The sequence below is a fragment of the Numida meleagris genome, chromosome 2 (genome assembly GCF_002078875.1).
Source record: "Numida meleagris isolate 19003 breed g44 Domestic line chromosome 2, NumMel1.0, whole genome shotgun sequence".
NCBI lineage: Eukaryota > Metazoa > Chordata > Aves > Galliformes > Numididae > Numida > Numida meleagris.
In genome coordinates, this window is record NC_034410.1 from 144,157,042 (window position 1) to 144,178,183 (window position 21,142).

The following is a 21,142-nucleotide window of genomic DNA, read 5'->3' on the forward strand; positions in this document are numbered from 1 at the left end:
AATTTGCTCAAAGGATTTTAAGCCCACAAGAGGAGCCTGAATGCTGGTATCTTTTGGCACAACTTGATCCTTATGTAAATAAACTTCCACCTTTGGCTCATGTCTGAGTTCCTCTAGCCAGATCCCAAGGTGGCCTTGGAGCCTTGCAGAGTTTCTGAGGTTTTGTAACATATCACTGTTGAAGGCAAGGCTGTCCTTCTGCAGAGCTTCACAGAGTGAAGCATGGTAATGCATGAAACAACGAGGCAAAGTCCTGGAGATATGAGAATCACATAGAATCACAGAATCATTAAGGTTGAAAAAGATCACTAAGATCATCTGGGCCAACCATCAACCCATCACTACCATGCCCACTAAGCCACATCCCTCAGTGCCACTAAAAAAGCAATGGGGAAGGACTGGGCATGCATCTATCTGGCTCCATTAAGGCTCTATGATTTTCCGTGTGTGCTTTCTGACATGCATACATCTCAGTAAATATTCACTGCCAGTTTTAGGGTACTGCAGAAGACATTTGGCCACAATACACCCGCAGCTATATTTTGCAAGAATAAAGCATTGTTGGCATTGCTATTTGCACAGAAACCCTGAATGTTAACCATTGATTCATTCCTCTGCGTGATCTGCCCTCCCGAGTGCATCCAGTGCCAGAAACACCTGCAGACTGGTGTTTGTATTGCTGGATTAAACTGCTTTATGGTTTGTGATAACAGGATTGTTCATGTCCTGTGGAACATATCAGGCCTCATCAAAGTCAGGAAATGAGTAGAAAGATGGGTGACCTGATGCGTGGGTTCTCACTTCATTCCCAATCCACCCCGAGAAGGGATGCTCAGAGGTAAAAGCCACAGTGGCAGCAATGTCAAGGGTGTAATTCATGGTCTTTTGCACTGGAAACATGCACTTAGGGGAGACCTCTTTTTGTTTTAATGAGGGCAGACAGTCCACAGAGCAAACACAGAGAGGGATCTAGTGTTCTTCAGCAGATTTCCATCCTTTGCAGCACAGAGGAAGAATAGTTTTATACTTTGTCTAATCTTGGTTGTCTCTATTGACCTGCAGATGAGTCAAGATGTATCCGGTAGAGAGAGGTTTGCATCTTGTGAGACTATTTTCCCAAAGACCATAAAAATACCTTAAAATGGTTTGTGTTGATCTATAAAAAACTCAAGGTCTTTGAAAACTTCACTGTTTGGATGGCAAGGGCCATCAGGCTCTCCTCAATATCATGATGCAATATGGGAAAATGCCAAGAGCAGAATTTATATAAACAAACTGCATCAGCACCTCCTGCCTTGCACCTAGTTGCAGTGAGACACAGTGGCAGGATCTCCAGAGCGCTGCTGATTTTTTTCCATCTGCCTCTTTCTCCCAGTGGGGAAGGCAATAGGGGCTCATTGGCCAAAGCCAGATCCTGATGACCTCTATGCCTCAAAATGCTGAAAATGATGAAGGTGAAGGGGACGATCTGCAAGAATTGTAACTCCCAGCTATACTGACCACCTGTCACATGAATATGTCCCCTCTGCACAGACAAGGTCTTGTTTTGTGCTTGGAGTTGCTTGCGAACAGCATGACTTAATGTAGACTGAATCAGAGCTTTGCAGCAAAGTAGCGGACTCTTATTTTTATTTCTACTGCCTTAGCTGTCTATAAATATCATACCTATACATTTTTACCAGTCGTGCTTTAAAAGGCTGTCAGAAACACTCTTCAGCAATTTTCTGTGGAAATAGGAAGAAGGAAGGGAAGCAGCTCGTAAATGCTCATATATGCCCATTGTCTGGATAAACTTTATGTGCAGCATGAGCTGAAACTCAAATGCAAATTTATGGTGCTTGATCTAGAGCCAAAGAAAAGCTCTCGTTCAATTGCTTCAAGGCACGTCTGTGTAGACATAGGCAATTTGAGGTTAACTGAGATGAAGCCACCGCTAATTTTACTGATGGGTTATAACCTTGGGCAGACTTGAACCTTCTCCCAGAAGTAGAATGTCAGCTGAAACACTCTGGCTGCCTGTACTGCGGCAGAAAGGAGAACTCTCCAAGCAAACTACTATGACTGGGAGGAGCGTGGAGAAGTGGGTGTCTTAAGATGAATGCACTAAGGCTTCCTTCAGACCAAGCTCATGCTTGGTTTAATGAAAACTAGGCTTTTATGGAGATTCAGATCAGTCTGGAAGTTCCTGAAAATCCAAAGTTTTCAGCCTATGGAAAATATCTTCTATACATACAAGCAAAGGCATAATTTACACTTAAAAAAATTCTACCTTACGGTGAGCTTCTCTTCATATGCCTGATAGTCCTCCTGAAGACATCCACCATGCTTCCTTTAGCTACCTGCATGCACATAGCTCTGCACTTCTGGCTCCTGCACTGCCAGCAGGCAGTCATTTGGGATGCAGCTGGCCCTCCTCACAAAAGCCACTTGTGCCTGTTCCTCTTCCCGACTTCAGCTGGAGTCAACCTCTGCTGGTGAGGTTAACTTGGGTCTTGGATCCTCTGGGAGCAAAGGAGCTCACATTTATATCTCCTTCCACCTCATTTCTGTCTGTACAAATGAGAGGCAAAGAGGTTCAAATGAAGGCTGAGCTAAGAAGTCCTACTCAATGACTGTCTGAGCTGCTAGCACTCTCCATCGTTTTTCATCTCTCAAGGCCTGAGATTTGCCATTAAAACCCATGCCTCTGGGGACACCATATCTACATATCAGCTCTGGCTCATTCATTCTGCTCCTGCTGGCCTGTATCAGCCCCTTTCCCTGGACGGGTGGAGCTGTATTTGCCCTGCTCCCTATGTCTCTCTGCTCTCTTGTACGATGGCTTTGGTATCAACACAGATCTGAAAGGTTAGGCTCAGATCACCAGATGGGTGTGATTAAGAAGAGGATTAGGCAGATCCCATTATAGCAAATGCAGAGGAGGAAAAATATAGTCAATGCTTACATTGAAATCATCTCCAGCTAGGATGTAGATAGCCCCTTACAAGTACCAGCCATGTTAATCCTTCCTGATGGGGCTTTCAGAATTTGCTCTTCCAAAACCATACTAAACTAAAGTGGAGAGAAACATGTGGTTTGGAACAGAGAACTAGCACTAAGCCATTACTGGGAAACTTGCTCGTGCAGAGACATCTTTCCATGTTAAACAGGACTACCCAAAGGGGTGAATTTAAAGTGTGCTCATTAAGTCAGGCCAAAGTGAATGAAGCTACACAGAAATCTAGTTGTTTTAATTCTGATTCACCATATCAACACAGAGGTTTAATGTGGTTTAAGCAAGAACGTGTCCCTATACTGAGAAAACTGTAAGGTCTAGAAGGGAAAGGTAATGTTTTAAGATTGAGGGTATACAGTGCCTGAGGACAGCAGTGCTAAGGCAATATCATTTTCCATACAGTTATTTAGCCAGATGTAGTCACTCACTGCATTTCCTCCATGAAGTCTAGATTTCTTCTGCTAAGCTGGAGGCTCCCTTGCCTACAAAATAGCAGCAATCTTCAGGATGCAAAAGCACTTTGCTAAAAGGGAAAAGGGGGCAATTTCTGGAGTTTCCTGGCTTTTGTGTGCAGCTGTTTTTGATTGTGATACATCACCACATTTTTCTGCATTGACTTGTCACTCAAATCTCAAAGCCAGGTCAAATCTCCAGCCAGGCGAGCTCTTAGCCTCTGTAGGTTGGGTTGTAAAAGAGGCTGGTTATGTCAGAGCCTTGCACTGCTTTGGGCTTGTGTGAATTGCTGTGTCACCATTTCACCGTGGCTCTGTGTTTTGAAATAGACTCTGCAGCTGCCACTTCTTCTCTTGTTTTATTTGGAGCAGAGCAGTGGAGAGTCATCATGGGCCGTTTTGAATGTTTTTCCTGTGCGGCAATTTGCCAGAGAACAAGATAATCACAGGCAAGTTACCTGCCCTGTCCATGTGAGCGTGAAGGGAAGGCTCCAGGATTACTGGCGATTGTCTCCCTGAGCAGCCCACCAAATTGTGCATTTCACAGGGCTGGAGGCTGGGATGGCCTCCTAGTCCTTTGGGTCCTACTTAAAGAGGGATGAGCTACTCTGTTCTCCTCCGCCAGCTGGTAGCAAAACCTGTTAGGTCTGTCTGACCTGTCAAATTGTTAGGGTTCAAAGGGATTAGGAAAGGAACGTCATAAAATGTTCCCAGCATAGGGATGCCTCGTGGCCTTGCAGCAGGCTGTGTGTCATGGGGAGAGGTATGTGCAATCAGGGATAGAGAGGAGATAATAGGAATATTTGCTCCCTTGGTGCATTCTAAGCCATGAAGGTTTCTATGCCTAAGGGAAACCAAGGAAGAATTAAGCACTAGGGGTTACCAGCTGGTTCCCGGAGTCTTGCACATGGGGAGTTTGGACTGTCCCTTGGATGACCAGGGAAATGGGAGATCTATTTTGTGAGAGGAGTGTATGAATCACTTAGTCAAGCAAGGCTGAAAGATTCTCTTTGTGAGCACACTGGGACATGGCAGGTATTTATGCTGAAAGAGTATAAGTGGAGGATAGAATGGGGACATACTGGACATAAACATATTTGACTGGGGAGGGACAATAATACTGGTAAGCTTCAAAAACATACTAGGAAAGGTTTCCAAAGAGAGGCACCAAACCTGTTTCAGTGTGCAAACAGGTGAAACTGAGGAAGAGACGGCATAGGAAAGGTGCCAACTCACAGGCAGAGGTGAAAAGTGATTGAAAGAGGGTGTGAGATTTGCTGCTATCTGTAGGAGGGCATTGGTAGGGGATGATTACCACTGTTCTCACTTATGTACTGTTTTCATGGTGTAGAATTGTTCCTGTGTATCAGGGTTTCTGCTCGGAGGAAGGAAACCTTTCCTCCTCAGTGCAGAACCTGGCTTTGCATTTTATTTATTTTGGGGGCTCTTCTCTCTCTCTTCCCTGGGCCAGCCCGAGTTAAAATAGCATGCTAGGGGCAGGGCAAGCACTCCTCTTGTGCTTTTAGGAGAGAGAAATGTTCTGAATGGTCTACACACCCAAAATGTATCCCGGAGTCAAATCTAACTTCAGAGAGGAACTGGGCTGGGTCCTTCCTTCTCTGTAATGCTGAGGGTGACATCATTTGACAGGGACCTTGGCAACCCAGTTGCTGTCTCCTGCCTTTTTGCAATGGCATATGGGAAGCTTTTAGCCCTTTGTAAATGAAGTGTCTCTTTGACTGTGAACTGCTTGGGATGCTGAATTGGATTTTGTGATGCATATGGAGAGTTGTAGTGGAGCAATGGTTTGAACGGGGCTTCCTGAAGGTTCTTTCGGTCATACATCTAATGCCTGGGGAAAATGCACAAGGTGATCTAGGCGGTTGGTTTGGAGAAGCACTCCAAAGTAAATGGTTCACGGAACTGATTCGTGGTGACTTATTTTCATCAGAATCATTTCCTTCCATAGTGACTTGGTAACCCAAAGGAAATTCTTCAGAGTTTCTGGTATAATGCTATGTTTTGCTTCTACAAGAAAAACAATGTTGATAACACACCAATGCTTATAGTTGCTGCTAAGTAGTGCTGCACAGAGCCAAAGCCATTCTCAGCAAAGGGCCCAAGGAGCTGTGAGGGAACAGAATTGGGTCAGCTGACTTAAACTGGCCAAAGGGGTATTCCATACCATATGACATCATGTGGAAGGAGTTTTGAAGGGGGCCGGGTTCATCACTCTCTCTTCTGTTGCTCAGAGGGCTAGCTGGGCACCAACTGGGGGGTGGTGAGCAATTGCTTGTGCACCACTTGTTAAATATATATATTTGTCATAACGATTATTCCTTTTCTCTATGTTAGTAAATAGTTTTATCAACCCACAAGTTCTTTTTTTCTTTTTTTTTTTCTGATTCTCTCCCTCATCCCAGTGGGAAGAGGGGGAGTGAGTGAATGACTGTGTGGTGCTGAGCCACCTATTGGGTTAAACCACAACACAATCCCAGAAGATGACAAATAAACCACAGCTTCAGACAGGAAACTGCTAGAGTCTAAACAGTGTGTGCAGGTTTTCCATGGATGTGAAGGGTTCCCATACATGCTGTCTGTGATAGAAATAACCCAGAGCATTACCAAGTCCTGGATCCAGTTGTGCATCCAGGCCAGATACTAAATGTAGAATCACAGAATCATTAAGGTTGGAAAAGACCACTAAGATCATGTAGTCCAACCATCAACCCATCACCACCATGCTGACTAAACCATGGCCCTCAGTGCCATATCTACCCTTTTCTTGAACTCCTCCAGGGACGGTGACTATACCATCTCCCTGGGCAGCCTATTCCAATACCTCACCACTCTGAGCACATTTTTTCCTAACATCCAACCTGAATCTCCCCTGATGCAACTTTATACCATTCCCTCTTCTATCACTGGTACCTGGGAGAAGAGGCTGACCCCCACCTCACCACAACCTCCTTTCAGGGAGTTGTAGAGAGTGATAAGGTCTCCCCTGAGCCTCCTCTTCTCCAGACTAAACAATCCCAGTTCCCTCAGCCGCTTCCCATAAGACTTGTGCTCCAGACCCTTCACAGCTTTGTACTCTTCTCTGGACACTCTCCAGAGCCTCAGTGTCTCTCTTGTAGTGAGGGACCCAAAAGTGAACACAGCACTCGAGATCTATGCAACAGTACCCTTGGCAAGAATAGCGAAACCCTTCCCATTAAGGTGCCAGCAGCCCCCAAGGAGGAACAGATTCTGTCAGAGGGCTATATACCTTCCACATGCTTAGCTAGCAGAGCTGCCCCTGCACGGCATTACCCAAATACAACTTCCGCTGTAACCTTGGCCTACTCCTGCGTGCTGTTGATTTTGGGAGGATTTGGGCAGTTCAGTAACCAAAGCAGCTGAGAGCATGGGGTCAAACCTTGTCTATATTATGCACTGATGTGGGTGAAGGAGAGAGGGGAGTCCCCTTCCCTCATGACGGAGGGCAGCAGGGGATAATCAGAGCAACCTTTGTGCTCCCCTGTTGCTAAGCCCTGCTCCCCCACCGAGGCTGTGGTCAAAGTGGTTGTGCCCTTGGTCCCATTCCTGACTGGGGACAGCAGGAAAATGTAGGGTCTGAACCTTGTTACTGAGTGTGGAGGAGCCCTGCCACCGAGGGGACCACGTCCTGCCACCGGCCCCCCCCACCTCCTTAACCCACCCCGCCATGGCGGCCCTCGGTTTTCCCACAGCGCCATCTTGCGGCGACTCGCGGCGCCTCTTCCATCTCGCTTCTCTCTCCCTTCGCCCCTCAGCCTTCCTGCTTGTGGAGCCGTCCCTCTCTCTGAAGCGCCACTAAAACAGGAACATGGTGTGGCGAGTGGAGTGAGTTCTGGCAGAGGACACGGGCAAGAGAAGAGGAGATATACGAGGGGGAACGGTCCAGCCTGTGGCTGGGTTGATGGGGATGGGGTGTCTTAAAGGCCATCTAGTCCAGCTCCCCTGCAATGATCAGGGTCACCTACAGCTCCATCAGGGTGCTCAGAGCCCTGTCCAGCCTGACCTTGAATGTCTCCAGGGACAGGGCATCCACCACCTCTCTGGGCAACCTGTGCCAGTGCTTCACTGTCCTTATTGTAAAAAACTTTTTCCTTATATGCAATGTAAACCTCCCCTCTTGTAGTTGGAAACCATTTCCTCTTGTCCTATCCCCACAGACTCTACTGAAGATTATCCCCTTCCTTCTTATAGCCTCCTTTAGATACTGAAAGGTCGCTCTCAGGTCTTCCCGCAGCCTTCTCCATGCTGAACAACCCCAGCTCTCTCAGCCTGTCCTCACAGGGAAGGTGTTCCATTCGTTGGATCATATTTGTGGCCCTCCTCTGAATGTGCACCAACAGGTCCATGTCTCTCCTGTACTGAGGACTCCACATCTGGACGCAGTACTCCAGGTGATGTCTCACTAGCTCGGAGCAGAGGGACAGGATCACCTCCTTTGCCCTGATGACCACGCTTCTTTTGATGCAGCCCAGGATTCAATTGGCTTTCTGGGCTGCGAGGGCACATTGCTGGCTCATGCCCAGTTTGCCATCTAGCAGTATCCAGGTCCTTTTCAGCAGAGCTATGCTCTATCCATTTGTCTCACAGCTTGTACTGATAGTGGGGGTTGCCATGTCCCAGGTGCAAGATCTTGCACTTGGCTTTGTTGACCCTCATGAGATTCTACTGGGCCCACTGCTTGAGCCTCTCTAGGCCTCTCTGGCTAGCATCCCATCCCTCAGGCATGTTGACCACGCCATACCATTGGTGTCACCATCTCCTGTGCCCACCAGTCTTGGCCCTGGGGTCTCCAATTGAGGCTTGAGTGTATGTGGTAACACAAGGGAGATCTCAGGCACTCCTGACACTGTCCAAAGGAGAGGCCATAAGGATGCTAAGATACCAGCCCAGCTCAGCTGGGGATGTGATGATTGCTAAAACTGTGATAAAGAGTCACAGCCCATGGCACAGGACACGTAGGGTAAGGTGGGAGCAGGACCAGTCTGATGCCTGGATGGGAAGGTCCATGCTTTCAGCAACGGGAAAGGAACAGTTCCAGAAGAAGGGCACGAAGCTGTGCTGTTGAGTCTCTGCTCCCTTCCTGGCTCCAGGCTGGCTGGGATGTTTTGAGAAGTGTGCTATAAATCATGTGACGGTGCCACAGGTAGTTCTAGCTGGCAACCTTAATAAATGGATCCCTAGGAATCTATGAGTGTGCTCTGCCCTGGAACTTGGCTGCCCTTCTGTAAATTACAATGCATGGAGCAAAAACCCATCCATTCTTGGGGCACTGGTGACTAGCTCCTCACACTCAGAGGTCTGGGGACAGGTGGTCTCAGCACAGGTACAAAAAGCTCTGGAGGAAACAAGAAATCCTTACTGCCCTGGGCCATGCATGAGCCATTGCCAGCAGTGGACTGGAGCTCAGAGATGGAAGAACCCACCAGGGGTGTCTGTGTGGTCCAGTACACCAAGGTGTGCATGAGTTACCCTCAAGGCTTCTCAGACTCTCCCAGTGAGGGAAATCGAGCCCAAAGTATGCTGGTGACTGAATGGCATTCTGAAGATGAAGGAGGTGACTGTAGATACGTAATCTGGCTTTTATATGAATAAGGCCAGAGGCTTCACCTCCTGCCCATAGTTAGATGTTGGTGTTTTGAGGAGGGTCTTGTGATGGAGACTCCAAAAAAGGTCCCTTAGAAATCACTTCCAGAGAGTGATACCTTGAGTTGTCCTATTTGGAGGCAGGAGTTGGACTTGATGATCCTTGTGGGCCCCTTCCAACTCAGTGCATTCTATAGTTCTGTAACTCAGTGATTCCCTTCAGATCTTATACGTCCACCATGTCTTTGCCTATGTGGATGCACTCCTGTGATGATTCTTGTCAGAAACTTTTCTCTCTTTTTAATACATATGCGAATAACCTTGACCAAGCTGGCTAGTGGAAAGATGTAAATAAAAATTGTGTTTGACTGTGAGCACAAAATCGCAGCCGTATGTAGAGATGCAACTCTGTAGCAGGGATGTGATGTACAAACCACAAAATATAGCACTTTGGCAGCTGATCTGAAGGAGATATCCATGATCTAAGATAGGAGGAGTTTGGTTTTCTCTATCCTCCCAGCAAAATAGTGTTTCAGACATAATTTTCTGGCTAGCTCAATTCTTGAGATCTCTGTGGGTATTCGGACTGTGTTCAGCAGAGGGCAGTGGTTGGTTTGGTCACAACTTGGCTGGCAGCTTCAGACCTCTCAAACCGCTGCCATGGACTAGGAGCCTTGGAGGTACAGGTTTCTTTGTGAGGCTGTGCTGTCAGACTTTGTTGTTTGCTGACATGTCTTTACTGCAGAGTATCCAGAAAAAGTTTAGAAGGGGATGGTGGCAGCAGGTCCTCCCTGCCTTGCAGCAGTGCAGTGCAACAGAGGTGTCAGTGGGTCAGAGAAATCTCTGGTGGAAATTTAGCAAACCTCCCTCTTCCCACCCTGTTTAAGTTTACAGAGTTAGAAAAGAATTTCCAAGGAAAAAAGTATGCTTTGGCCTGGTTTTAATCTACTTATTTACTAATGTTTTCAAGAGGTATGGCATTTTATTATCCACAAGTGTTTAATTGAAATAAAAAAAAACATAGGCCTGCTGCCTATGTTTATAATTTTTCCCTAAACAGTATATGTAACACGTACTGCTCATGTGAGCAAAGAATACCACGCAGCATCCTGTCGTCTGGGCATCCTGTTCCTGTGGGAAGAAATGCAAGAAAATGGAAAAATTCCTGCAAAACAAGGATACCAACCACCTGGACTGATGAAGTGAGTCCTAAGTGGGCTTGGGAAAGTTACTTAAACATAAATAAATGGTGTGGGGCTGCTCTGAGCTGTTCCAAAAAGCCTGGGAAGGGAACTGGGGGACAGCTCCTGTGATGGTCCCCCCTGTGGCTGCTGGCATGTCAGATGCTGCTGTGGGAAGATGGCCAAGGCTGGGGATTCCCAGCCAGTTGCTCTGTATGGGGCTGATGACAGCTGACGTGGTGTCAGAATTGTTGGTGCAGAGCAGCCTTGGGGTTGCCAGAGCAGCCCAGCTTTAGGATCCCACCTTTGTGTGAGGAGGGCTGCCTGGTGCTGGCCCTTCTACTTACCATGTGCCATGGTTCTGTGCCCTTCCCCACACTGGCTGAAGTGTATGTGAATTTTTCTATGTATTTATTTGAAATGTAATGATGGATGACTCAGGAGAAATTAACTGCATGTTCCAGCTCAGGAGGGCTCTGAGAACCTGTAAAGATAGAGGGGCCCCTGATGCGTGGGAGGCTCATTCCTATGTAATACCCAGGGCCAGATCCTGCCTAGTGCTGAGTGTCCTCTGTTCCTGCTGCAGGCAGAAGGGATGAGCCACTTCCTAGGATGAGGCCAGGTCTAAAAAAGCCAATAGGATATTTATGGCTGTGTCCGGGCAGCTCTTTCTTCTCTCCTGTTGCTGCAAAGGCCTCAGGCAGGCTGTTTCCTGTGATTTTACGCACCACTAGCTGCTCAAAGAGGCTCCTCTGGAGAGCTACGAAAGCATATTTCATCCATGAAGGTGTTTTGCTGATTGTGGGGGAAAAAAATTCACCTTGCCATGAAAGGGAAGGAAACTGTGTCCTTGAAAAGACTGGGGAGAGCGTGAAGGTATCCCCTTCCCCTTTGGACTTGCATTAAAAAATCTCCTGCAGAAATCTTGTATTTTTGATTGAGTGGTGCCTGTGCTGCTGTCTGCTGTCCCACTGCCCACATGGCACAGGGGATGGGGTTCCTGTTGGTACTCCTCGGGGTGACCCTCAGGTGTGGTGTGGATAAACTCCTCTCACTGGAGAACGTATGCTGAGACTGTGCCTCATTTTCCCTCTGGCTTTCACACCACACCTCCCTATGTGGAGAGCTGTGGTCTCTCAAGATTTATGCCCTCGAAGTAGGGACTACAAGTCATCTCCCCAGCCACGTTCAAGCACTTCTTTCTCTCTTCACATATAGCGTTGTACGGATTTGTCCATTTTGGTTTTATGGTGCATTTGTTTACAGTGCTTCTCGGGGTGCTGGTGTCCTCAGGCATCCAGCCAGGTGTTCATCTTCCTCAGACCCAAGGGCAGTGGGCCAGGAGTGCTTTTTTTTCTTGTGAAGGCACCCACCACAGCATGCAGCTGGAGCTGCAGGTCGAATAGCACAGGACAGACCACAAAACCTCCACTGAAGTCCCTTCTGGTGGCCAGTGGAAGCTGGATCTGGGTTTGGGTGATGTCTGACTTGCATCACGTATCAGGAATTTGCTGGTGTATTTGACAGCACACAGGCTCCTGCAGGCTGACACAGATTAGAGGAGTTCCCTGCAGCTGTCTCTGCCAAGCTTCTTGCCCTGTTTTTTTCCATCACACCATTATAACTGCACACCCATGTGATGCACTGCCACCCAGGCTTGTTCTGCATGGCTGTGCATATCTATGCCACTCTGGGGTTGTCCTGCCCTGCTCTGTGTGGCAGGACAGGCCCTTTGGCCTCTGTTGCTCCCATGTTCAGCATTGCTATCAAATGACCCTCCAGGATACTCTTGGTGGAACAAATTGATTTCTCCTTCCCCCAGGAGCTTGCAGGACAAACAGCTGCTCCATTGATAACAAACTCTATGTTGCAAAGAGCACGCCTGCATCCTCTGTGCTGGCAGCTGCTCTTGCTGATATTCATCATGGCAGCTGTAGAAATGACGTGCAGAGAACAGCCCCTTGCCATCCTCATGGGCTTGGAAGAGCTGCACTTGTGGCTGCCAAATGCGGACTATGTGGGCTTTGCTAAGCAGGACAGGCTACATAGTGCAGGGGCTGAAAGGACACTGAAGATGTTGGGGATACGCATTGCTACTGGCAGACAAGGAGCTCTGGGTAGTAGATGGAGAGGCACCATGCTACCATGGTCCTTGAATATCATCTTTGTCCCTCAGTCTATCTGTATCATTCCCATATAAAAAAAGAAGGGTTTAACCTGCATTAAATCATTTAATCTCCTCAGTACAGGAGAGAAATTGATCTGATAGAGCACATTCAGAGAAAGGCCACAAAAATGATCCAACAAATGGAACACTTTCCCTGTGAGGATGGGCTGAGAGAGCTGGGGCTATTCAGCCTGGAAAAGAGAAGGCTCCGGGGAGACCTGAGAGTGGCCTTTCAGTGTCTAAAGGGGGACTGTGAGAAAGAAGGTGACAGACTCTTTAGTAGGGTCGGTGGTGATAAGATAAGGGCAAATGGTTTCAAACTATAAGAGGGGAGATTTACATTGGACATAGGGATGAAGTTGTTTACACTAATGATAGTGAAGCACTGGCATAGGTTGCCCCAGAGATGTGGTGGGTGGCCCATTCATGGTGACATTCAGGGTCCAGCTGGATGGGGCTCTGAGCAACATGATGTAGCTGTAGGTATCCCTGTTCATTGCCAAGGGAGTTGGACTAGATGACCTTTGAGGGTCCCTTCCAACTCAAACAATTCTATGATTCTGTGGACTAAAATCTCTCTGTCCCCCATTCCCATCTTTCTCTGATGCCCCGACCTGAAAAAGGCAGCTGAAACATCCAAAGAGGCTCAGAAAATAGTCACCGGAGAGTCTCAGCATGGAAATATACCTCATAGGAAGAGACAGGGTCATTTAATTTTTCAGAGTGCAGGAACAGATTGCTGTTTACAAATGCCTTTGCTGGGAGAAAAGAAAATCTGGCATTGCAGAGTGGAGTAATCTGTTAGGCAAAGACAGAGCAAATATCCATGGCTTGGAATGTGATACTGCAGAGACAAAGAAGGTGCTTTATCACTGGTGCAAAACGGGAAGATTTCCTGAAAAAGGGACTCTGGTTTAAATGATGATGAGTTGGCTGTCTGAGGCTTTCTCTTCTATGTGAGTCATGCAGTAACCTTAGGAAGAAGTCCTGTAGGTTTCCAAGTCCTGCCAGCTGTGGGAGGCAGCAGGGTTGTTGTGCCTGATTTGGATGTTGCATGAGTTAATATACTCTGCATTACTTGATGAAACCCCAGCCAGGTAAAGTGTTAGCAGTGGTAGAACTGTTTTGATTGTATAGATAAACCATCCAATAATTTGCTTTAATTATGACAATACTGATTTGTTTGCTTTATGCAGTGTTTGTCATAAGATGAAGCATGGTTACCAAAATTATCATGTAGACTAGTCTGTATATAATAGAAGGCCAAGAGGTTAGAAGAGGAAGAGTTTCCGGGTTGGTTAGAAGGCACAAAGTAAAGCTACCAGATAAACAAACCATAACTTCTGTCAAGAACCTATCAACAGATTCCCACTGCATGTGCTGCAAATGGGCAGCTGTATAGAGAAGTACGTCTGGATTGGTGTCTTGAACACAGCCGTGTTTTCTAAGCGGCGCTGGCAGGATGGCATTTCCAACTCTAAATAATATCAATCAAGTGAGGCCTGCCCTAGGAAGACAGGATTCGGGCAGTCTCTGAGCTATCCAAAACGTCAAGGGTTTGGATACAGGGCTTCGGTTTAGGCTGCTGTCTGATGAGCTTTGTGAATGAATTTATAGGAGTCCTTCACAGGCTATGGGATCAAAGGAAGGATGAGCCAACTACTGGGCTTTGACTCAAGTCTTTTATGTCATGCCCTACCCTGATATGGACTTCCTCTGGGCAAATCTCTTGGGGGAATCTGTTTAACTGACGGCAATCTCCATTTTTCTCCACTTTCTTGTATAGACAAACATTTCTAGGCCTAATTTAGATATCTACTTTTAAAGGAAATGGAAGTAAAGCCACTCTGATTAAAATCTTGGGTATTATTTTGATGCCAGGTACTTGAATTGGGTAGAGGGAATTTTGTTGCTTTAAGTTCATGTCAATAAAGTCTTCTTAGCATTCACTGAGGGACCAAGGAGAATACTAGGGGTCTCCTGCAAGGGGAGAGGAGATGCCTTTAGGGCATTTCCAAAAATGCCTCTTCTGGGTCTGGAGCTCAGAGTACTGTTTGCTCTTTGACTCTTCCTACTGAAAAGAGCAAAGGAGATGCTCCTTTTCACAGAATCATAAAATCATAGAAACATAGAATCATAGGGTGGCTTGGGTTGGAAGGGACCTTAAAGCCCATCTAGTTCCAAGCCCCCTGCCATGGGCAGAGTTGCCACCCACCAGGTCAGGCTGTCCAGGGGCCCATCCAACCTGGCCTTTGACATCTCCAGAGATGGGGCATCCGCAACTTCCTTGGGCAGTCTGTTCCTGTGCCTCCCCACCTTCTGAGTAAATAATTTCCTGTTCTCTGAGTCATTCTGCTAGTCTGTATTCTTATCTGTGATTACCCTGACACTTTGCACTTGGCCATGTTGAACCTCATGAGGTTTATGAAGGCCCTCTGAATGGCATCCCTTCCTTCTATTATATCATCTGAACCACTCAACTTGGTGCCATCAGCAAACTTGCTGAGGATGTACTTGATCCCACTGTCTATGTCGTTGATAAAGATGTTAAAGTGCACTGGTCCTAAGACAGACCCTTGGGGGATGCCACTTGTGACTGGCCTCCACCTGGACACAGAGCTGTTGACCACAACCCTGTGACGGCAACCATCCCACCAATTCTTTATCCACTGAATAGTCCACTCTTCAAATCAGCATAGAATCATAGAATGGCCTGGGTTGAAAAGGACCTCAAAGATCATCGAGTTTCAACATCCCTGCTGAGTGCAGGATTGCCAACCACTAGACCAGGCTGCCCAGAGCCACATCCAGCCTGGCCTTGAATGCTTCCAGGGAGGGGGCATCCACAACCTCCTTGGGCAACCTGTTCCAGTGCATCACCACCCTCTGTGTGAAAAAATTCCTCCTAAAAATCCATATCTCTTCAATTTAGAGATAAGGATGTGGTGCTGGACCATATCAAAGTCCAGGTAGATGATGTCAGTTGCTCTTCCTATGTTCACCAATGCCATCACTCCATTCTAGAAGGCCACCAGGTAGGTCAGGCATGATCTGCCCTTGGTGAAGCCACGCTGGCTGTCTCAGATCACCTCCTCTTTTCACATTTGCCTTAACATAGCTTCCAGAAGGATCCACTCCATGATCTTCTCTGCCACATACATGAGGCTCATTGATCTGTAGTTCCTCATGTTTTCCTTTCTCCTTTTCTTGAAAATGGGAGTGCTGAGAGGTTCAGGGATGCAAGAAACATGGGAAGCCTGATTGCCACTAAAGACTGAGACAATTAATTTGTTGAGTACCCCAGCCGTCTCCATGTCTGTTGTAGCCAGTTCTTCTTTCTCATTTATCAGAGTGGGTACATTCTCTTTGGTCTGTCTCTTCTGACCAATATACCTATAAAATCCCTTATTGTTTTTCACATTCCTTGCCAGGTTCAGTTCCATCTGTGCCTTGGCTTTCCCAATCCCATCTCTGCATGTAAGGATGGCATGCCTGTAATCTTTCCAGGCCATGCATCCCTGCTTCCACTGCCTGCACTTGTCTTTCTTTTCTCCATGGAATCTCCATGGCTGGAGAATGAGATGATCAGAATTCTTGATTTTTCTTTTGACAAAATAAAACCTGTTCTGACAGATCTACATTCTCTTGGAGCATCATATGTCTGAGAGTCAGCTGGTGTTTGAATACACATCTCTCTGTGATCAGTAAGGAAACAAAACTCTGGTTCACATTTGCCCATCAAGGCATGGCACAGCAGTCCATTCTGCACCTTTGCATTTCTGTGGCCTGGTGTTGACAGGTGATGGACAGCACTCTTCCCTTCCTAATGTAAAGATCTGGGTTTATTAAGACAAATACAAGAGGAGAGAAGGCTACTTACTCTTGGGTTGGTGGGGACGAAGCTCCTCTCTATGAGCTTTTGCTGAGATTACCATGAGATCAAGAAAGACTTTCTGCTACACATAAACTCAGCTTTATTTCATCTAAGAGACTCCTTCTTGGTGTATGAGCATCTGGAAAGGACAGTCCTGTGTTTTGCTGCTAGCTCTACACACGGCTGTGAAGGAAAATCACTTGCAATGGAAGTCAAACACATACTTAAATTAATTTGAGCTGTGATGCTACAGTCAAACATCTTGAAGAAGAATAGTTTCATGAATTAAGACCTTGATATCCTGCCAGCATTGGCAGATTGTAAAAACACTTAGGAGATCTCATGTCCCTGCCAGATAAGTCTGGGTGCTTTTTGCAGCATCTGCTGGGTATACAACAGCCAGGCCTGAGCAAAGCCAGTTCTTCACCCAGGGTAAAGGACTCTACTGGTCCAATGCCCCTTCACATGTTTGGGGGTCAAAGGCCCTCTTCCACTTTTCCAGCACACAAGAAGCCTTCTTGTATTCTACCCCGGGAACACAAAGTTCAGACTGCTGTGGGGTGATCACTCTTTTTCCTTTGCTGGGCCTCACCTTGGGAAGGGAATACAGTACTCTGCTTTTCAACTTTTTCTTCCTTAAATGGGAGACTTTCAGATCTGATCCAAGCAGTGCAATCCTCCCCGGAGCTCCTGTTCTCCTGTTTCAGGACTAGTGATGCCCAGATCAGGAAAAGAAAGCCAAGCCCTCCCTGGATTTTCTCTGTCATCTTCATTGGATATCAGATCTCTGTGTTCCCTGACAGCTTTCCCCTCCATTAGCTTCCTCATCCTTGCTCTCACCAGCCTTTCCCACCACTGAGCTCCTCTTTTTCAACACATTGGCTCTCTCTCCTTCCCTTCATCTGTTATCGCTTTATCTGGGATTGTGGTTCCTCTGCAAAGTCTTCATTATCTTCCCCTGCCCTAAGCAGCCATAGGGATGAGATCTGCTTTCTCCTCCCAAATCCTTCCACAGAACCCCTCCTGTTTCATACCTGGAAGGAGGCAACCAACATCTTCAATGCTAATGTGAGTAGTACATCCTTGTAGCAGTAACATGGATGATTCCACTTTCCTGTGCCTTCCTATAAGTTGGGTGCCTGCTAATAATACTTATTAATGCTGACTTGACTGATTAATAGGACTCTTGTGCACACATCTGATGGGATGCAAAACTCAAAGGGATGAGGAGGAAGGAAGAGCATCACTGTGCTGTTTCCCCTTTGCAGTTATCAACATGGTACTGGACTGGGGATAGAGCTTGCTCAGAGCACAGGAAGAAGACAGTCTGGCCAATAACCCCATGTGTGGAGTCAAGGGCTCCTCTTATGGCACAAAATTGAAGATTTTAATCTTTGCTGGGTCCAGCTGTATTTGCAGTATGAAGGAGAGCTGGCTATTCTGTATCCCTTCTTGTTTACAGATATCCCAAGAAATGTATGTGAGATTTTGCATGATATTTCTTTGCTAACCTCTGGGCAGCTGGTAGAAGAGGATATTCTAATTCACGTTACAGAATTTTAGATGTGAAAGAGCACCAAAGTACATCAAAGGGGAATAAATGCTTTAATTCCCCTGAAAGGGCAGGGCTTTTTATTAGAGCTCTTTTATTGCAGTTAAGCTCTTTAGGGAATGCTGTATTCTGTCTACCATGAACTTGGCAGTGATTGTATGCTATGTGATACTCATTCATCCCTCTTAATATTTCAGCCTTTGGCTAATGTCTGGGATCCTCAAAGTTGTTTAAGTACCTGATTTTATTTGAAATCATTGGGAATTCGGCATCTAAATCTTTAAATCAGCATATAAGCCTGCCCTTAAAAAGCTGTCTTGTAGGTGCTGTACCTTGGCATCCTCAGTGTGTATTTAATGGTGCGTGGAGTTACTCATGTTGCCCATGGAGGCTTCCGTATTGTATTTCATGCAGCTTTTGTTCTGCTCTTCATGTCATAGAAAGGTTAGGTTGGGGTAGGAACAGGACTATTGCAATCACTATCTGTGATCACAGAATGGTTGAGGTTAGAAGGGATCTGTGGGTCCATCTGGTCCAAGCCCTGATCAAGCAAGAACACCTACAGCAGGGTGCACAGGATCACATCCAGATGGTTTTTGAAGATCTCAAGGAGGAGACTCCACAACTTCTCTGGGTAACCTGATCACTAGGAGGCAACCCGAGACGATACCTGAGCGGAGAGATGGAGCAGGTAAAGGGCAAGAGACTTAGGCCCAGTCTCCAGAAATGTGGAGGAGACCTGAGAGAGTCTTCAGCAGCAATGGGAACCGGCAGGTGAAAGATGCCCAACAAAACTTCCATTGGAAGTTTATTTCTGATGATGGCCAACTTTTTGGTACTGATTTTCAGCATTATGCCCTGAGCAGAAATGAATGACTTTAAATAGGGCAGAAGTTTAGCAACTACTGCACCCTGAGGAAAAATGACACTTATAAACAACACGGATTAAACAGAGAGCACAAAAAGTCACTGAAAAAATGAGCAAGTTTGTGAATGATTTAGCAGCTTGCCAGTTTTTGGAGACTATATTCTTGATAAAGGACCTAATCCTTCTTTGGAGTAGGGAGAAAATTGAAAGATGAGCATTGAAGATCTGGATAAAGCAATAAATATTACCAAGTAAAGAGAACAATTCAATCTCACATGGGTTGTATGAAGAGTGAATAATATACTGACAGTAAGGGGAATTCAGACAACAACCGGTTAAGTATACAGCAGAAAGAAAGATTCAGTTGAGACACTATTTAGGAACTTAAAAATCTAAGCAAATGATCTTAGAGGTTTTATTCTGGCCTCAAATGAATAACTGCACTGAGAAAGATATTAAAGCATTCCTGTATATGGCAAAAACACTGCTGATAGCAAATTAAATGGAGGTGTAAAACTGTAGCTTGTTGGAACAAAGAAACTAAAATAAGCTATGCACTGAGCCTGCACTTCAGTTCCCATTTCTCTGAAACGGTCATGGCAAAAGACAGTACTGTTAACAACTCTGTATACACGAGACACATTTTCATTACAAATGAGCTAGCTGTAAAGGTCTGCGAGCATGTTGTGGGTTGGTGGGCACGACCTTTGGGATCTACATGGAAGTGCAGAGTTCTGAGGTATAACATATTTTCTCCAAATGAGCAGCTGGTGGAAAACAGTGGCAAAAATCTGAATTGGCTATTCTGAGCAAGAAGTGAGAGACTATTCTGTGTGCTGGCGCATCATTTGACAGAGATCTGCCAAGAAGCTGGCCTTGGCTGCTAGGTACCTTATCAGAGTTAATAATTTAGGAATGAATAAGGAAATAGGTGAGGTGAAAGGAAAACACAGTAAAATTGGACCCTGGAAATGCTCACCATGGCCATGTTTAGAAAGGGAAGCAATGATGAAGACAAGTCTTTCATTCCCAAGGGTAGTTCCACAGTGTTGGTGGCTGTCATCCCAACCTCTAGGAATGAAAAAAAATTATTCAAAGGAATAGAGTTCCCAGAAAAATGGCATTGAGTCAGTGGTATTACTCAGGAGAATTTCAGGTAGATCACATCCACAACACTTTTCTGTGCCCCATGACCTGCAAAAGCCTGAGTTAACGGTCCAGTTGCAGCTGACAGTGTCATGCTGGCCTTCAAGGGAAGACCTGCAGCTGACTGAACATGCCCATTTGTAGATTATAGATAGATAATTTTATTTCAGATAGAGGACTCAGCTGTCCAAGCAGAAGTGCCTGTGGCTGGGAATGCTCTGGGATACTTGAGGCTGTCGGCACAGTGCAGGACTTGCAGGAGAACCACAGCCTTGTGTAGCAGGATCTATAGTGAGGACATGCTATCATGCCTACCATGGCACTAGGCACTGGTCTACTCACAGCTAAGTCCTTCCGTGGGGACTCTGATAGCCAGTTAAGACACATGTATTAGAGTGTTTCCATGTGCAGGCAGTGTCTGGGCTCCTGCTGTATCCCTGGAGATGTAGGCAATGAGCAGGTCTCTGCTTCCATGACCTGGATCACTCTCCATGAATTCCACTGCCTGGAGCAACAAATGGGACACACAGTGGTCCTGCAGACACCTATGCTCATCTCTCGATAGATCCCTGTATTGCAGTGACGTTGACTGTTTATTACTAAGGGAAACATATATGTAGTTGCAGGAAACAGTTTTAAGCATTGGTTGTGTTTTTGTCCCATGAAATGAAGGTGACTGTCCCATGGTTGGACCTGGGAGAAGTAGAATATTCCAGCCCAGCTTGGACCAGCAAAGCCTGCTGTCCTGAATGATGACACCAGTGAGTGTCAGGAAAAGCCTTTCACTAGACTTGATGAATTCAGAGAAGCCTTCCAGATGGAAAGGAAGTAGCCACGAGAGTGAGGAGAAATGGAGCAGTAACAACTGTTACTGCCATTGGTGCTGCATGTTTTGCACTCCACCTAGGATGATTTTTTTAAAAATTTTTCCACTGCTTAACTGGTGCAGTCCAAACTAGGACATGGACCCACTGTTGTGGACAGAATCTCCCAGTATCATTATCCTCAAATACCTTTCAAACATGGTTCTTAAATCATTCTAGGAACTTTGTACTGGGGTGAATTTTGACTTAGATGCTTGAGATAGATTATTTTTCTATCCCTGGAAACATCAACATTTAAATGACTGAGTGGATGAACTGATGGTGGGAATTAGGACTGAAAGCCCTGATTTCACAGTGTGACAGGAAGAAAACTCAGACAAGGATAGTATAGCATTATAGTCTGGTTCTGCTTTTCATCTTGGCTGTTTTTCAGGGAGAGAGAGCTGAACAGCAGAGTTTGC